General features: G+C 45.2%; 1 protein-coding gene across 1 annotated transcript in view; it reads right to left on the bottom strand.

Annotated features, from left to right (window-relative positions):
* Positions 1-17,814, bottom strand: part of FSTL4 (follistatin like 4) — a 323,738-nt gene that overhangs the window by 245,575 nt on the left and 60,349 nt on the right. The window lies entirely within an intron of this gene.

Here is a 17,814-nt window from a genome sequence, read left to right on the forward strand (position 1 = left end):
CCGGAAACAAAAACAGAGGTTGGTTATAAACAGTGGTGGGCTGATAAGGAAAGAGAGGATGGGGAGCAGGTCCCAATTTGTAGCATTTGTCAATTTCCATGGTGCAAACCCTATATAATAAAAGGGTAATATGCAAATTTACCCTTATGGCAGAACGACCAGAATGACCACTCAACCAGTCATTATGAGTCGCACTGACCACCTCTTGGTCCCTATCCCTGGTCGGCAGGCTCCAATCACCCGATAGCGAACAGGGAACCGGGGGTGAGTGGTGGGGGACTTGGGCAGCGCCAGGCCAAGGCCCCCGCCCCACCAGTTGCCCCACACACAGAAGGCGACCTGTGACTGGGGCGGGGCCAGCAAGCGGGCAGGAATAGCCGACCTCTCAGTCCCTTCCCCCGGCCATCAGGCTCCAATAGCCTGATGGTGAATGGGGAACCAGGGGTGGGTGGCGGCGGGGGCAGAGCTGCTGAGCAGATGGAATGGCGGACCTCTTGGTTCCTCCTCGCAGCCAGCAGGCTCCAATCACCCAATGGCAAATGGGGAACTGAGGGTGGGCATCGGTGGGGGGCAGGGCCAGCTGCGGGAAACCAGGGAAGATGGCCCTGATTGGAGGCCAGGCCTAGGGACCGTATGCGTGCACGAATTTCATGCGCAAGGCCTCTAGTGCTCCTATAATGACCAATTTCAAGCAACTGGCTATTTAGCACATGCCTGGGGTCACCGAGGCTGAAAGGAGAGAAGGTACCTTGAAGGGCTGTGGACAGGCTTGGCCTGAGGAGCTGAGGGGGCCCAGCCCCAGGGTCCACCCTCCTATGACGGAGCTCAAAGGCTGTGGCCTTCTCTGCAGACTCTACCCTCGTGCCCAGACCATTTCAGCCACTTAGGGCTTCTTCTGCTGCCCACATGCTAATGATTCCCAAATCTATCTCTTCAGCCCAGGGCCCTTGGTTGCATTTCAATCCTACCCAGCCAGCAGCCCACTCTCCTCTCCCACAGGCACACCCGGCTGATGGTGAGCCAGGGTTCATTTCTGCCCCAAGTCCCGGTGCTCCCCCAGGGTTCCCGTCACAGCGTCCAGCACCTCTGTCCAACTGCAAAAAGCAGATGCCCAGCAGCATCCTGGGTATCCAGTCTTTGCCCTTTCTGCTTTCCGTATCCAACAATTCACCATATCTGATCAACGTATGCCTCCAACAGAGAAGAAAATAGGTAGATCCACCCATTTCTCCCATCTCCACTATCATTCTGTTCCAAACCACTGGCATTGAACTCCTACATTATTGTAGTAGTCCCCTAAACTCTCACAGCCATCCCATGGTCCCATTCTTTGCAAAGGAGTAATTCATTTAAATCTGCAAGTCTGATCAAGCCATATCCCTGATTAAAAACCGTCAATGGCTCACCATTATTCTTAGGATAAATCCAACATCTTTAACTGGGGCTCTGAGTGATCTGGTCCCCCCTACCTCTCCTGTGTCACCTGTGCTGCCCGCTTCCTCACTCTCGAATAAGTCACTCCAGCTGCTCTCAGCTCCCCCAGGGCCGTCATCTCCCTCTCACTCTTCCCTGGGCTCTTTGCTTAAACAACCTTTATGCCCCTTCCTCGGGGAAGCTGTCCTGATTCTCAGACTAGGTCAGGCGCCCACAGTCCTCTCTCCTTCTCCACCAGAGCTCTTTCAAAGCTGCAGTCACATGATTGTCGGTGCAATGATTTATTTAATCCTGCTCCCTGCCCCTGAATGGCACTCAGTGAGGGCGGGCTCCCTGTGGGCTTAGCACTGCGGTGTCTTCACGATACCAGGATGGCCTCTTGGTGCACAGTGAAGAATATACATATTTTTAAATAACAGTAAATGAAAAATAAGCATTAAGTGGGAAAAAATCAGATTATGGAATAGGATGTGCGGGAAGATCCCAGTTTTGTGGAAACAACATAAATTCTTTAAGAGATACCAGGCTGGATATAAATCAGCATGATCTCAAAGACTATCTGTGAGTGGTGGCATTACAAGTCATTTTTGCCTTCCTCTCTACGTATATTTATAGATTCAAGGTTGTTGTGTGTGTTTTTAAACAAAGGACATGTGTTTTGTTTTGTTTTTATAATCAGAGAAAACAACTATGATGGATATTGTTTTCAAAAATCAGAACACAAGGGACATCGTGTCCAAAGTCAAAGAGCGGAGGAGGGTGGTAGCCTTGAGATCCACTGCGCTGGTCAGCGCCACTGGTCATGGAGTGCCCTCCCAGCATGGCCGTGGCACCAGCAGGTCCCCACAGGCCCACCTCTGCATCCCAGAAGGCACCTGCTCCAATGAAGACCGAAGACTAGACCAGGGGTGGGCAATCTTTTTGTGAGTGCATGCCAAAACCACCAAAATCTCTGACTCAAAATTCTTCTGCATGCCAACCCTAATTTTTTGAGAACATGTTACACCTACTTGATATCTCTTAAGATGTACGTATGTGAAGAACCTTGAAGAAATAATAAAATTCATTCGAGTGACAAAAACACAGTATATGATGATGAAAAATACATTTATTTTTTAATGTATACATGTACACTGATAGTCCGACAGAAAACTTTATGACTCCGTTTGATATTATCAGTGGGACTTTTGCTGCTGCATCACTGATGACAGAGATTTTACATCAGGTTTATATTTCGTGACCTTCAGAGATATGCACGAGCTACTACTTTCATCCGTCAGGCTACTCCTCTATTTTGAGACTTAACAAAATTCATCACTGAGAACAAAGATTCACAAGCGTATGTGGATGAAACCAAAACACTGGTCGGTTCTAGGAAGGCAGGGAGAGTTAAGGCAGAGGCATAGAAATTGCTCTTCCCCTCTCTTGTCAATCCATGTCTATGGTCTTTAAGATAACTTGTTATGTAAAATTATTTACTTATCTAAGATGCACCTACACTGAATTTATCTGAAAAATAAAAAAGTTGATATTAAGAAAAAAATTGTAAATGGAAGATTATAAGAGAGGGTTTCACGTGCCAGCAAAAGTTACTGGTGTGCCATGTTTGGCACGCGTGCCAGGGGTTGCCCACCCCTGGACTAGACTGTCCTGGAGTCTGACTAGCACAGAAAACAGACAGACAGACAGAAGAAATGCCCATCTTTGCAGTTCCTTCTTAGTCAAAGCCCAGGGGAGGTTCCTGCCATTAGGCAGAATTTTCATTTCCATAGGGATGAAGATATTTTACAATAAATTCTCTCTCTTATTCCTTGGAATGAATTTTTAAAAGAGGGAGTGCATTTCCTACAGCTGCTGCTATTTTTTCTGAGCAGATGAGAAACTGCAAGTCTAACATCTCCTGATAACGTAAGGTTCCTCCCAGTGGATGAAACCACGGGAGGTTGTTTATAACATGAATACTCCCGAGGCCTGGAGTCATGGCATCGGGGCTGCTTATCAACATCTGGCAGAAACAAATCAGGTGCAAGACAAAACCCAATAAACTACCGCTTCTCGATCCCCATAAAAAATACCCATCCCACTTGCTAGGAAATACAACCTTCAAGTAGATCTATTTCAGGCAAGACAACTGCCGAACCACAGAGGGTGAGCAAGGGGCTACCTGCCAATCCCAGTAAGAGGGGTATCTTTGGAGCAGGGGAAGAGCCTTTAACTTCGGGAAGTCTTCACTGAGGGAAAGGTCAAATCAAAGGTGTCACCCAAACCCACCTCTTAGAGAAAATGCGGATGATTATTTTGTAAAAAATAAAAGCTATGTCAATTCATTTACTGTCCAGGGATTTGGGACATGGCAGGGATATGTTCTTATTATAAAGTTTTAGTCCAGGCCCCCAACTTTAGTTAACAGTCTGCTGGAGCCAAAGGTGAGACCTGATTGACAAGCTGATGACCTTGTGCCAGGAGACAAGTCTACGCACAGAAGGATGACAATGAGCCAGTATTAGCTTCCTACCCATCAGCACAGAGGACTTGATTCGATCAACTTGTCTCCCTGAAAAGCCAATAGCTCAACCTGAGGGAGTGAGGGCATGGACGGGTAAGAGCTGATGAACAGGTAGAGAGAGAAGAAAGATCTGAAGCTCTTTTGGGTGCACAAGAGGGGATGGGGAACCAGAACGGGCACTCTGGTTTCTGACTCACCAACCACTTCCTTTGATATCCGTGTGACCGTCACTCTCAGACTGTTTGCTCACCTGTGTAAAGAGCATATCATCTGCCCAGCGTGTTGTGGGAGCAGACGTGACAAGAAATACTCTCAGATTTGAGCACCGAGACAGCACAGAGGTGGAAATCAGGTGAGAACAGAGTTGTGTAAGCATCCATCTCTGCTCCCAGGGCCCAGGATAGTGCCTGGCACAGGGGTGGGGTGTGAGGGGTGGAGGAGGTCACCCAATATGCATTTGTTGAAGGAATGTCTGGCTGAATAAATAAATAGCAAGAATCTCTGCAAAGTCCATCTGAAATAAACTAGCAGGCCATACAAAACTTGATTTTGTTTTGTTAATAACAGTGAACCATGCAGCAGGCTGCCCTGGCTTCTCACAGTTTCCCAATCTGGCTGAAAAGAAGCTGGGCCACTGGGTCACTTCTGCAGGTCGATCAGAAGGCTGCTTTGGAACCAGCTCAGAAACTGCCTTCACCATCTCAATGGCCTGATGCTCTCTTTTGAAAGTAACAGCACATATGAAAACAAAACAATCTGGCAACGATTTTCAAAATGTTGGTCTTTTTCCCGCCACCCCATCATATTCCCATCCCCATGTGTAAGCTGCCTTCAGACCCAGGAGAGCTGCCCCTGCAATAGTGGGGTCCCTCCTCCTGTCCACGGGGCTGCCTATCCCTGAACCTCGTCTTCCCTGGGCTTCTGGACTCTTCTGAGACAGAGCCCTCTCCTCCGTTACACACACAGCAAAGCCCTGGCCAACCTTCTCAGTTCCTCACGGCCATGCTCTGTTCAGGTGTTTGCTTTCCCCAACTTCCTCTTCGCTGTTCTTTATCCAGCAGAGGCTTCACCATCCTGGCACCTGCCTCCTCCCCGCTCATTTGCTCATTACAGGCAGCACCCTGAACACCCTCTCAGAGAAGCAAATCACTCTGCAAGCACCAATTCATCCCGAGAAAACCTTTCAAAGGACTGGGACCACTGAGTGCTCACTCTCGCTATTCAGTTATTGCTCTTAGCCTAGCAATGCGGCTGTTGGAGCTTTTACTTGTTTTCTTCTGGAAATGATTCCTTTCACATCCACAGAGCCCTTCAGGAAGGAGTGCCCTTGCATCTGGGTTGCTAAACACTCTGAGTGCTTCATTATGGATAATGGGCCTCATGCGGTAACGCATGTAAGCCACCAGGAAAAAAGACAAGACACAGAGACAGCTCTGAAGCTGTGCGGTCACTGTGCCAGCCCCACCTCCTGCTGCCCTGGGCAGTGCCCACTGGTGGAGGGCCTTGACCTTGCAGCGCCTGCTCTGAACCTGGGCAAGGACCTCAGAAGTCATTCACATGTCAAATGCCTACAGGCTCTGGGGACAAATGTCTGGCACAGATCCCAGACGCCACGGTTCATACATGGAGAGCAAAAAATGACCTGGTCCACTCACCCATCCTTAACAATCGTAGCTAACCTTTGAGGGCCTACTGGATGCCAGGCCCTGTGCCAAGACATTGATGTACTTACCTCCCTTAATCCTGATAATAACCCGATGAGGCAGCATGATCCCCCTCGCACAGTTAGGGAAGTGAGGCTCAGTGTGGCTCACTACCTTGTCTAAGGGCACAGTTATTCAGCGGCATGGCTGCTCATGGAGCTGAGTTTGTCTGATCCCCTCAATACTAAACTCCCAGTCAGCAAGCCACAGCTTATACCCACCCCCCCCCCCCCATACACAACCATGCTACACAAAACAACGAGCTGGCATCACACATGAACAAAAGCCACTGACCCCAGAAGACCAAGTGTTAAGTCAAGTGAGAGTCTGCCCATTTCTCTATTAAAAATTACCTTTCAAACCCAAGGACTGTGCCAGATGCTCCAAGGTTGGGCTGCAAGCCCGTGTCGTCCAGGGGGCACCTTCTTGTCAGCGCCCCATGATGAATTTATGACTCTGGAGTCTATCATTGTGCCTGCCCAGCGACGTCCCTGGCCCTCCCATAGAGCAGGCCACGCAGGCTTTCAGGAAGATCAATTCTCCCAGCAGAGGGGAAACCACAGACTCAGCTCCCTCCCCAGGTTCCATCTCCTGCTCCCGGAGAACTTGGAGGAAACAAAACACTTGAAAGGCAAAAGGGAAGGAAATGTAGTGTGTGTGCCATGAGGGCGCTGACCTCATGCAACCCCAGGGAGAGCTTCCTGGAAGGCGGGAAGCTCCACGCTCCTGTCCCCCTGCTCTGGCGACGAGTCACAGAAGGCCTGAGAGCAGGGTCACAGCCGAGCCGCGTCCCCATGTGTGAGGCTCTGACACGCATCTCCTCTGGGCTCAGCGTCCACCTGAGAAGTGGGGGCATGAAAGCCAACTATCCGCCCTGTGTCCCCAAAAATGTGTGCACACTTTGAATAAGAACAAAGGCAGTGTTTGTACTTCAGCTGCATTTCCAAGCTTCCATAGCATTTTAGGGTGACTTTCCTTGGTTCAAAGCTTAGTCTGGCTGAAGAGAAAGAAACACTATTTTTGAGCTACCAGCTGTTAAAGTGTGAATACATGTTTTGGGGACACCGTGTGTTCTAACAGGGCAGAGCTGTTTCTCTCCACAAGTAAGCATCACTTGTTAATTATTATAGCGGCAAAGGCCCATGTTTTCTCGGGTCAGAGAGAATGACTCGCCAGCAGTACAAGCAGGGACAATGGCCTTCACCTGGGCACAGTGGGTGAGAGCAGAGATCCCAGCAGCAGTGCATTCTCTGGATATACTTTGCCCCGTCCCCACCCATGTCTCCAGCATGTCAGAGGAGCAGCCAGTGGGGCTGGAAGAGACGCTTGGTTAAACAGAACTGCATGGGCAGAATTCTTCCTGTCACCGCAGGTAGGAGTGGATCCTCGTGAGCCTGTCCTCAGCCACCCAAGTGCACAGACCACAAGGACCAAAGCGTCTGAACACCCTGGCTCTTGGCGAACAATGAGTGGGAGTGGATCGCTCCTCTTTCTATGATGAGTAAAGGACTTACACCCAGCAGGAGGCGTGGGGCAAAGGAGTGGGGATGGATGTGGGGGTGGGATCTGCACATCAGAAGAATATCATCCTGAAGAGCCATATCGGGAAGGATCTATTTTAGGATTCAGAAGAAAATTTAAGAAAACTTCTGCACTGCAACAGAATTCAAAAAGCCATGGTTTCTGAGAAGGAAACAGACATCCACAGAGAAGAGGAATAAATCAAAAGACAAGAGAACATATCAGAACACAACAGAAGAGGATGAAGGACAACATGAGGAAATCAAAGGTACGGAGCATAGAAAATGGGCGATCATCAGAGGCGGGAAATGAATCTGCATAATTAACATCCATGTAGGAGCCAGTAAGGAGCAGAACTGAAACGGTACAAAACTCAGTGACATGGAAGACAAGCACCAGAAGCTTTCCCAGAGCACAGAGATGAGAGAGCACAGCAGTGTGGGGCAGGCAACAGAGATCCCCTCCACACACACTTTCCTAAGACAAACCAGAAGGATTCCTTATAACACAGTGGAGGAAATTTTTCTCAGAGACCAAAGCACACCTTAAAAGTGTTCACCGCCCTAACCGGTTTGGCTCAGTAGATAGAGGGTCGGCCTATGGACTCAAGGGTCCCAGGTTCGATTCCGGTCAAGGGCATGTACCTTGGTTGGGGGCACATCCCCAGTAGGGGGTGTCAGGAGGCAGCAGATCAATGTTTTTCTCTCATCGATGTTTCTGACTCTCTATCCCTCTCCCTTCCTCTCTGTAAAAAATCAATAAAATATATTAAAAAAATAAAAGTGTTCACCGTGTTCCAGAAGAAAAAGTGCTGACAAATGCATGCCTATACTTACCACACCAAACATCTGCGTAACAAAGATAAAGGAGTGCAAGTGGTGCTAGCATTGTAGCAAGAAAATAAAAGAAGAACAAACAGATTTTCCTCAAGGAAACAAAATCAGCCTCCTTTAGACTTTTATTCTGGAACACAAAGTGCTGGAAGATGATGGAGCGATGTCTCCACAGTTGTAAGGGGAAATAATTTTACTTAGGAAGCAGAGCCGGAAAAGTTGTCTTTCATGTATGAAAGTATTATATTCTTGGATAGGCAACATTTCAGACACTATAATGCTCAGGTATTCTTCAGAAGCATTACTTGAAAATTTAACATAAATACAACTAACCCAAAAAAGTTGACACTCCTGAAACTATAACCTTCAACAAGCCATGCAACCTACATAAATGCTATTTTAGTTGATAAGCTAAAAACACTTGTCAACATTTTCTTGAAAGGAAAGCTAAAATATTTTTTTTCCAAATTGATTTGGCTCCAAATCCCTAATAAGAACAAAGACATAAAAGTTTGAGGAGTAGGGAGAGAAGTTGGAAACAGAAAGGAGGTTAAAAATTCATTTAAATGAATTAATATTAGGATTCAAAAAACATTCTTCCAATATATTTGAGAATTAGAGAAAGATGAATTTAAAATGCTGCAAAGACTTAAAAGATAATCTGTAGGAGATTTAAGAATAGGGAATATACTATATAAAACACTGGAAAATGATAAAATAAAAATTGTGTATAGGGTAAAATACAGAAAGCAAAGAAAGACAAAGGAAGCATAAATTCAGAAAACAAAATAAGCTGAAAGAAGTAATTCCAACCACATATTATAATAAACAAAACTAGGTTAAGTCCTCTTGCTCCAAAATGAAAGGTTCAGATTGGCTCAACAAAGAGCATCTGCTTTAAAAAAAAAAATAGGCAAAACAAAGAAAACATAGAAAGATTAAAGATAGATAAAAATCAGCCCTTAGAACATAGCATGTGCTCAATAAATATGTGATGGATAAAAGAACATCAGAAAAAACAAATAATATAAAGGACTGGTAACATCAGATGCAAAGTATTTATGGTGGCAAATAGTACTTATCAGTCTAGTGTATTTAAAAAAATGGAATTTCCTAACTCATTTTACAAAGTGAGCCACCAACGATACAAACATATGAGAAATAAAACACATAAACTAAAACAACAGCTCTATCTCATGAAAATTTATGCAAAAACCCTAACTTAAAAAATGACAAATTAAGTCCTGCACTATTTTTTTACTTCATTTATAGTCCATCACCATTTATCCAACCTTCCACCTCCACCCACGCCCCTTCCCCACCCCACAATCAACACACTGTTGTTCATGTCCATGCATTCTATTTTTTTTTTTTGCTCAATCCCTCCAAACACACACCCCTACTCAACTCCCCCGCCACTCCTCCCCCACTAACCCTACAAATCTGCTTGCTCTCTTTATGAGTCTGTCTCTATTTTGCTTGGTAGTTCAGTTTCTTCATTAGATTTCACATGTGACTGAAACCATATGGTATTTGTCTTTCTCTGACTGGCTTATTTCACTTAGTATAATGTTCTCCAGGTTCATCCATGCTGTCATGACAGGTAAAATTTTCTTCCTCTTTATAGCAGAGTAGTATTTCATTATGTAAATGTACCACAGCTTTTTTTATCCACTCCTTTACTGATGGGCACTTGGGCTGCTTCCAAATCTCAGCGATTGTAAATAACACTACAATGAACGGAGGGATGCATATATTCTTTCAAATTAGTGTTCCAGGTTTCTTTGGATAAATTCCCAGAAGTGGAATCATTGGGTCAGAAGGCAGTTCCATTTTTTTTCTGCACTTTTTTTTTTAAAGAGTAACACACCATGACCAATGAGGATTAATTCTAGGAATTCAGTGATTATTTGGGGGAAATGAATTTCATATACAAAACAATGGTAATAGCAATAATACCTAATAGCCAATATTTACTGAGGGGCTTTTATTATCCTGACTTAAAGGTGAGAAAACCAAGATACAAAAAGATTAAGTAATTTGTCCAAACTCCCATGTATAATAAACGGCAGTGCCGGGATTTGTACCTAGGAGTGTGGCTCTAGAACCCACACCCTTAACCACTCTGCCAACACACTGACCGTCCAAAGGTGAGAAACACTTTATAGATGTAGAAAAGGCACTTGGCAAGTTCCCATGTGAAGTAGAAATCCGATGCTTGCTTTATATGATAAATAAATCATACCTCAAAATAACAGCCAATATAATTTTAATCATGATTCACTTAGAGGCATTCTTTTAACTTTTAGGATTAAGACAGGGGTTAACACAGTATATACTTGGACTTTGTTTTCTGGAAAGCCTGGTCATTGCAATTAGACAAGGAGACAAATTCACAGTCAAAAACATTAGGAAGAAGGAGAGAAAAATAATACTCTCTTATGGAAAAAATCAGTAATACCCCAAATTATTAGAATTTATAAAGAATTTAGTAAGGCACTTAACAGTACAAATTAACAGAAGAAGAGATATAATGCCAAAAAAGTAGTCCAGTTTATAACAGCAAACCAAAATATAAATGTCTGTGAAACCACAAAATACATATGAAGAAAATTACAAGAGTTTATTGAGAAAATACGAGCCTTACTGGAGAGATGCTATGTCTCTGAATGGGAACATTCAAATTTATAAGGATTTTAATTTCCTCTACATTAACCTATAATATGAACATAATTCCAATAAATCCCCCACAGGGCTTCTTTCTTTCCAAAAAGTATTTGGAAACAGCTGTATGGGGTGTTGACCTCTTCGACATTAAAGTAAATTACATGGAGGGACTGAGCAAAAACAGAAAAGCAAGAGAGAGAACTCATGGACCTGGACAACAGTGTTGTGATGCAGCGGGCAGAGGGCAGGTGGTGTTGGGGGTGGGGGTGTTGGTGGAAGAGGGCATAGAGGGGTAAATGGTGATGAAAGTAAATAAGTAAATAAGTAAATAAATAAATGAAAATTGTAAATCTGGGGAAACTAGAACAATGGAGTATGGGGTAGGACACAAAGATCAAAACAACAGAATGAGAAATCCAGGCAACGGTACTGGCAAATGAAAAGGGTACCATTTCAAAGAAAGGAGAGAGAATATGGTGTTGGGACAACTAGTTTACCACACGGGAGATAATTAAATTAAATCTCTGCCTCACAGCAAACTCAAAATTCTCGACAGACTAAAGAAATGTAAAAACCGACAGCATAATAGTATGGGAAGAAAGTACAGATGAATATTTATATTATTCTTGGTTTGCAAAGAATTTTCTAAGCATGTGAGCAAATGCAGATACAACGGAGGAAAAAGATTTGAAAAATTTACTAAATAAATAATTAATCAAACCCTGCTTGCATCAAACCTATCATAAACAACATTAAAAGGCAAGTGGCAAATTTGGGAAATATTTGCAAAATATATGCTGAAAAGTTAATGCCTTTAATATAGTAAAGTGTCATTTTACATAGAAAAAGATGAAATACACCAACAGAAAAGAGGCCAAGGTACAAGCTGCAGAGAAATCCAGGCAAGTGTCCGATAAGCAGACGAAGACGTGTTCATCATTGCCGATGGTCAAAGGCACATTAAAACAAGGAAATGCCATTTGCATACCATCAAATAAGGAAAGACTTTATACAAAATATATTAACACCCAGCAAAGGACAGATGAGGGGGGAAAGGACATTATCTTAAATTTCTGGTGGGGTTGTGAATTAACATCATTTTTCAAAATGACAATTTGACTCTGTGTCTCTACAGATCTGAAACTCTGCATATAATCTGCTCCAAGCCCAACGGTTTTGCTGCTAGAACTCGGTGCTAAGGAAGAAACCGGGACTGCATAGATGAGGGCGTCGGCACAAAGATACGAAGTGCTTTGCTCTGAACCCACGCGTAGGAGAAAAAGCCTGGACAGGACGCGCATGCAAACAGTAATGGTTTTTAATGTCGTTTTAAAACATTTGTCACGTGCTTTGCTGTATTTTCCAAACTGACAACAAAACAGATATATCAGCTGGGAAGATGAAAACAAATGAAAAGCTCTCTCAAAACGGAATTAAAAGGATATTATTCCCTGACCACCGCGGCATGGAACAAAATGAACACTGCCCTTTGTATGTGCTCAGTCCTTTTTGAGGCTTTCATCAAACCAGCAAGAGAAGAAAGGCTATTATTATATTATTATTAGGACCACTTTACAGATAAAGGTACAGAGACCTAGAGGGAACAAACAAACAAAAAAACTTTGCAAAACCAAGCTCTGTGTTCCAGAGCTCACTTGTCAGTTGGGGACCAACGACCCCCAAGCAAGAAATGGGGCCCCCCTCCCTTGCCTCTGCCCCTCTCACCAAATTGCTTGTGCTTACTGTTTCATGTTGTTTATGGCACTTTCCAAAGGCTACGAGTGTTCTGACCATTGTGAAGTCCAACAATGCATCTGCCCCCACAGGGCTTCCCTTCAAGAAGCCAAAAAGTGCCCCTTGCTCCCGGACACACAGGCCTAAGCAGCACTAACAGTCACCTATGCTGCCGGTTCACCATCTCCCCTTCCACCCTCAGTCCGGGACCAGCCCCTCTGCGCCTACCCCAGCACCAGGCCTCGGGAAGCACAGGCTGGGTAGTGCCTTGAGGCTCTCATGCCAGTAGTCACCGAGGGCCATGGTTCTTGCAGTCTGGTCTCCTCAGAGTAGCAATGCACAGGAGAGCCCGATGGGCGGGCCATTGCAAGGCTGTGGGGCTGCCTCGTGCCTTTCGGAGGAGGGCGATAGCAATGATCACGGCGGCTGCACCCTCCGGCTTTTTCCGTGCAATAACTAGCTGCACTTTCCCAACCAGATATTATCCCTCCTGCCCAGCAAGTTGCCTTTTACAGAGAATTTTGTTGTTCAGCAAGAACCATTCCTGCTCTGAGAGGCACAGTCAGGAAGGAGAATTCAGAATAAGTCATCTCTACACTCTCCTAATCAGAGAGAGAGGGGGCACAGGGCCTTCGACCCTGCAAGTCACTTACATTCATTCTGGGTCTAATTACAACACTTAGGCCTTCGATGTAGGTGTTAGCGACAGCCCCGGGAGCTACAGAAGATTGAGAGTCAATTTTGTAGAGAAAAAAATTACATAAAATTACTTGGGATAAATAAGTAGCTAAATTAGACGGCGAATACCACTGTATTAAAATAAAAACCCACATAAAACAGATGCACATGAAAAGAGCCCAGAAGGAAATAAGCCCAAGTGGCAATAAGAAGTGGGTTTACATATTTCTTTTCTCAATTTTTCTTCTCCCTTTTCTCCCCTCTCCCCTCTCTTCTCTTTTCTTTTCCCCTTCCTTCCTTCTCCTCCTCCTTCTCTCCCTTCCCCCCTCCTCCCTCTTTCTTTTTGCAACGTGGTTGTATTGATACAGGGTTTGGGGGGAAGACAGTGAGAACATCTTGAAGGATGTCACTAGACACCAAAACAGAGCCCTGAGCAGCGGCGAGGGACCTGTGCCTCCTCCTTCCCTGTAATCATGCCGGCCTCGGGTGGTCTTGGGAAGTGGCCCCAGCCCACCGTTCTGTGCCGAGCGCGGGCTGCACACTGCGGCGTGCATGGCGAGCCCGAGGAACAGAACTCCAGGGCTGTCCGTTGAGACGCTCAGTGTCTGGGGCGGGATGGGTGGGAAGTGTTCAATTAGGGATTTTAAAAAACAGGGTTGCTTTTATGGAAAGTCGTATATATGTGTATATGCGTATTATATATGTGCTATTAGATGTAATAATCTAGAATTATGCATCACCTTGGAAAACACGGATCTAGGCGCTGGGGAACAAGACCTGCCTGATGGGACGAAGGGCGAGGGTGTGTCTGAGCCCTCTGGAAGAGTGATGTGGAGGAAGACGGTTGTTCTGCTGGAGAGGACTCGGGAAACACTGGCCTGCTGCTTCCGGAAGGAGCCCAGGGCCAGGACAGACCTGGGTCCAACGGCCAGCCCTGCTTCTCACTGTGAGGCCTGGAGTGGGTCATGTACACTTTCTGAAGTTTGTTTCCTCCTCTGAGAAATGGTGGAGTGGGAAGTAACTGTCTTTTTTCCCATCCACTGTTCCTTCTTAGGGTGAGAGTGCCTGGACCTGTTTAAAGTAATCACCCAGCCCCACTCTTTGGGTGACCCTGGCCTCACGCTCAGCACCAGGGCAGGGAAACAAGGTCTCCGCTTGACCTCAATGCAGCCTTTGCTTTTCTCTATACTGGGTGTTCAAGGAGAAGTCCATGACTCAAGGTTGTCCAGAAAGAGGAGACCTTAGGGTTTTGACTTAGCGGTGGAGGGGCCATCTCTTGCTTCTCTGCTGAGCTCTGAATCTAGTCATGTTGGGAGCCAGTTTAGTTATCACTGGCCTCTCCAGTTACACATCCCTCTCTCCTTGCTGACAACCGTTTTGACTGGATTGCTGTCTTGTGCAATTGGTAATCCTAAGAGAGGAATGCAAGGTCTCTGAGGCCAGGAACTCTGCACTGTTTGCTACCCTCTCCCCAGCACCTATACAGCGCCTGGCATCTCGTTGGCTCTCCGAAGTCTTGGTGGAATCACGAATAAGATACAAGTAGGGCAGCAGCATCTCCTTCGTAAATCAGCTATATTTTAACAGAAAAATGATTCTCAATAAACAGTATTTCCTTTCCCATTTTTTGGCCTATTAGCTTATAAACTCTTCCTAAATTAACTCCCAGGGAGGGACGCTATTGGCCATTGGGCTCTTTATGGCCATTAATGTTTAAGTGGGAATTTTTATTAAATTCTCTTTCATGGGCAGGCAGAGTGGGCAACCGATATTACACCCATTGTTGAGTTATAAGTAAGACAGTCACTCAGGGTCTTGGCCACAGTGAGGCTTACAGGTCATGGATTAATCTGCTTCCCATAGCTGGGTTTGTGAACTGCAGGGTGGTCCCAAGAGCACAGGGATGCGGCTGAGGAGAGATGCCAAGAGGCACAGTTAGAGGATATAAAGCTCCCTTTATGACAATGACGTGGAAATTTCAGGAGACAGTGTGCAAAGCAAGATAGGGGTACGGGTCTCCAGGTCCCTGGAATCCCCACTGAGGCGTACAGCTGTGGGGGGATTGTTTATGAGTAGCAAGAATTCCACCAGCACGAGAGGCGTGAGTTTACTTGCACATGAACCAGTCAAAACAAACGGCCGTCAGGACAGGGCCAGCACCAGTGCAATTGTCTCGCTCGTCTAATTCAGTACTTAATCACACAAAAATCAAAATGATTGCCTTTTTGCCTCCTCCACCTTTCGTTTTCTGGACTGGAGCCCATGATTCCTATTAAATTTTCCAAGAAAATGTTAAACAGCTGGTCAGCATTCTTCCTTTAACCATGCAGGGGTCCTCAAACTACAGCCCACGGGCCACATGCAAAAACAAATATTGTATTTGTTCCCGTTTTGTTTTTTTACTTCGAAATAAGATATGTGCAGTGTGCGTAGGAATTTGTTCATAGTGTTTTTTTAAATTATAGTCCGGCCCTCCAACGGTCTGAGGGACAGTGAACTGGCCCCCTGTTTAAAAAGTTTGAGGACCCCTGAATTCTAGAGGACAGTAAACTATTTGCCATAATCCCTTGGGCACTGGGTTTAAAAAATAAAAAACACAACTCCTATCACTTTCCCCCCTAACATCATTTAGTGTGCCTTAATGCACCCTTTGGTTCACTTCTGGACCTCTCCAGCTTTCTTATATTCTGCCTAAATTTTGGAGGCCAAAGCATGACATAGTGCTGATGCAGACATCCCTCCGATGTGACTTGCAACCTAAACAATTTTCAATAGCAACTTTCACATTTAATATTTCAGTGGCTGCCACTTTTTAAGTTAAGCTAATTGATTAGCTAATTGACACATTCTTAGCATGTGTCTGCCCCAGAGGCCCCTCAGAGCCCAGAAGCTTCCACAGGGGCATCCAGAAGTCATTTTAAAGGCCCATGGTCCCTAATCATACAATTCAATGATTGGATCCTTTAAAACTCAGTTTCTTAAGGGCAGGAGCCACGTGTTTCAGTATTTTGCTTTGAGATAGTTAGTGGGAACTTTTGTATTTTAAACAGCGAGGTATAGCTAAGGACTTGGGAAAAATTTCCATGGAAGGTGTCATGGACTGAACTATGTCCACTCAAATTCATATGCTGAAGTCCTAATGTGACTGTATTTGGATACAGGATCTTTAAGGAGGTAAGACCAGGGGCACCAAGAGTGCTAAGGATGGGGTAGTGGACAACAGAGTAAGTTATTCTCTTGTTCTCTAAAGACAGTGCATGAGTTTCCAGGCCAGACAGACTTGGATTTTAATCCCAGCTATTGTGTTTGGTACCAAAGTGACAATGAACTTAGCCTATATGAATCTAGATTTTCCCATATTTAAAGTGAGGGTAATAGCTCTGATCTCTTGGGGTCGGTGTGATAATTACCCTGACATGTTATAGGTGCTCAATAAATAGTAGCTGCGACCATCATTATTGTCATTCATTCATTCAATAGCATTCTAGGCCCCTAAGGTACCATGGTAACCAACTCTGATAGGACACTTTTTTCTCTTGGAGCTGACATTTCTAGTTCACAGGACAGACAGGCCCCTTGATGTCTGGGGGACTTCACGAACAATGCATCCCTTTGGTGAAAAATGCAAATGATCCTTGGCAGCTATTTAGATCTCCGTGTGCATTAGCTTATCACACACATTCGAACCCCAAACCAAGCCGGCCAAGTGTGATACCTGATGAGGCTGGGTCCCAGGAGCCAGATTCTTTCTGCCCATGTCCATCCCGGGTTGGCCTGTCCTGGCTTCCTGCTCGTGAGGAGACACAGAGCTCCACTCAAAGGCGGCTCCGTTACCTCAGTGCGGACGCAGAGATGCTGAGGGAAGAATTAGCGCTAGCTAAATTAGGGGCATTGAAAACCTCCTGCCCGCTAATGTTCCCAGCTCTGGATCCATAGCTTTCTCATTTGATGGTGTTTGGGGGAAATTTTTTATTCGTCTTAAGCAATCTCCTCACGGTCCTGGCTCTCCTGAGAACGGCAGACAGTCATCAGTAACCATACCGGCCTGGCGATGATGCCGTCCTCACTAACGAGCTATGTCTCAGCTGTGTAGCTGCCAGTTAAAGAGCACCTCGTCCTAATTAACCTCTTCAGGGAACAAAAATAAAAGCATTAAGAATTTCAGAGTTCGCAGGACCTGTGCACAACCCCTTGTCATACAGATAAGGAAACTGTGCGTGCGGATAATTAGGGCCCAAGGTCCCACAACCAATTAGCAGAGTGCTAGGACTAGAATCTGGCTCTCCAGACTGACAACTGAAGCACTGGCTAACTCCAGCAGCCAGTAAGAGCTATTCCCTAGTTTTTATCCCTTCATGTATGTCGACCAGACATATTCGTTGAGCAAGTATTATGTGCTTCATACTATGCCAGGCCCGGTCAGGGGGAAGACATACGGCTTGTTCATTCTTTCAATAACTACTATTGAGCAAAGACTGTGTACTACACACAGCGAGGATGCTGGTTAAAGGATTGCTTTCACAGCTAAACAGCTTTGATTCCTGGAGTGTGATTTACTAACTAAAATAAGATTTTGCTACTAACCAACCTAGAGTTATTGAGCATATTAAATGCAGTGATAGTTAAGAGGGGCTTGGCCTAATCTTTGGGCCATCGTAAGTGATCAATACGTTGTGGCTGTTTTTATTCTCCTCAGCATGGCTGGGGAGATGAGGTAACCCGTGAAACCTAGCGGGTA

Source organism: Myotis nattereri (assembly GCF_964212035.1).
Source record: "Myotis nattereri genome assembly, chromosome: 5".
NCBI lineage: Eukaryota > Metazoa > Chordata > Mammalia > Chiroptera > Vespertilionidae > Myotis > Myotis nattereri.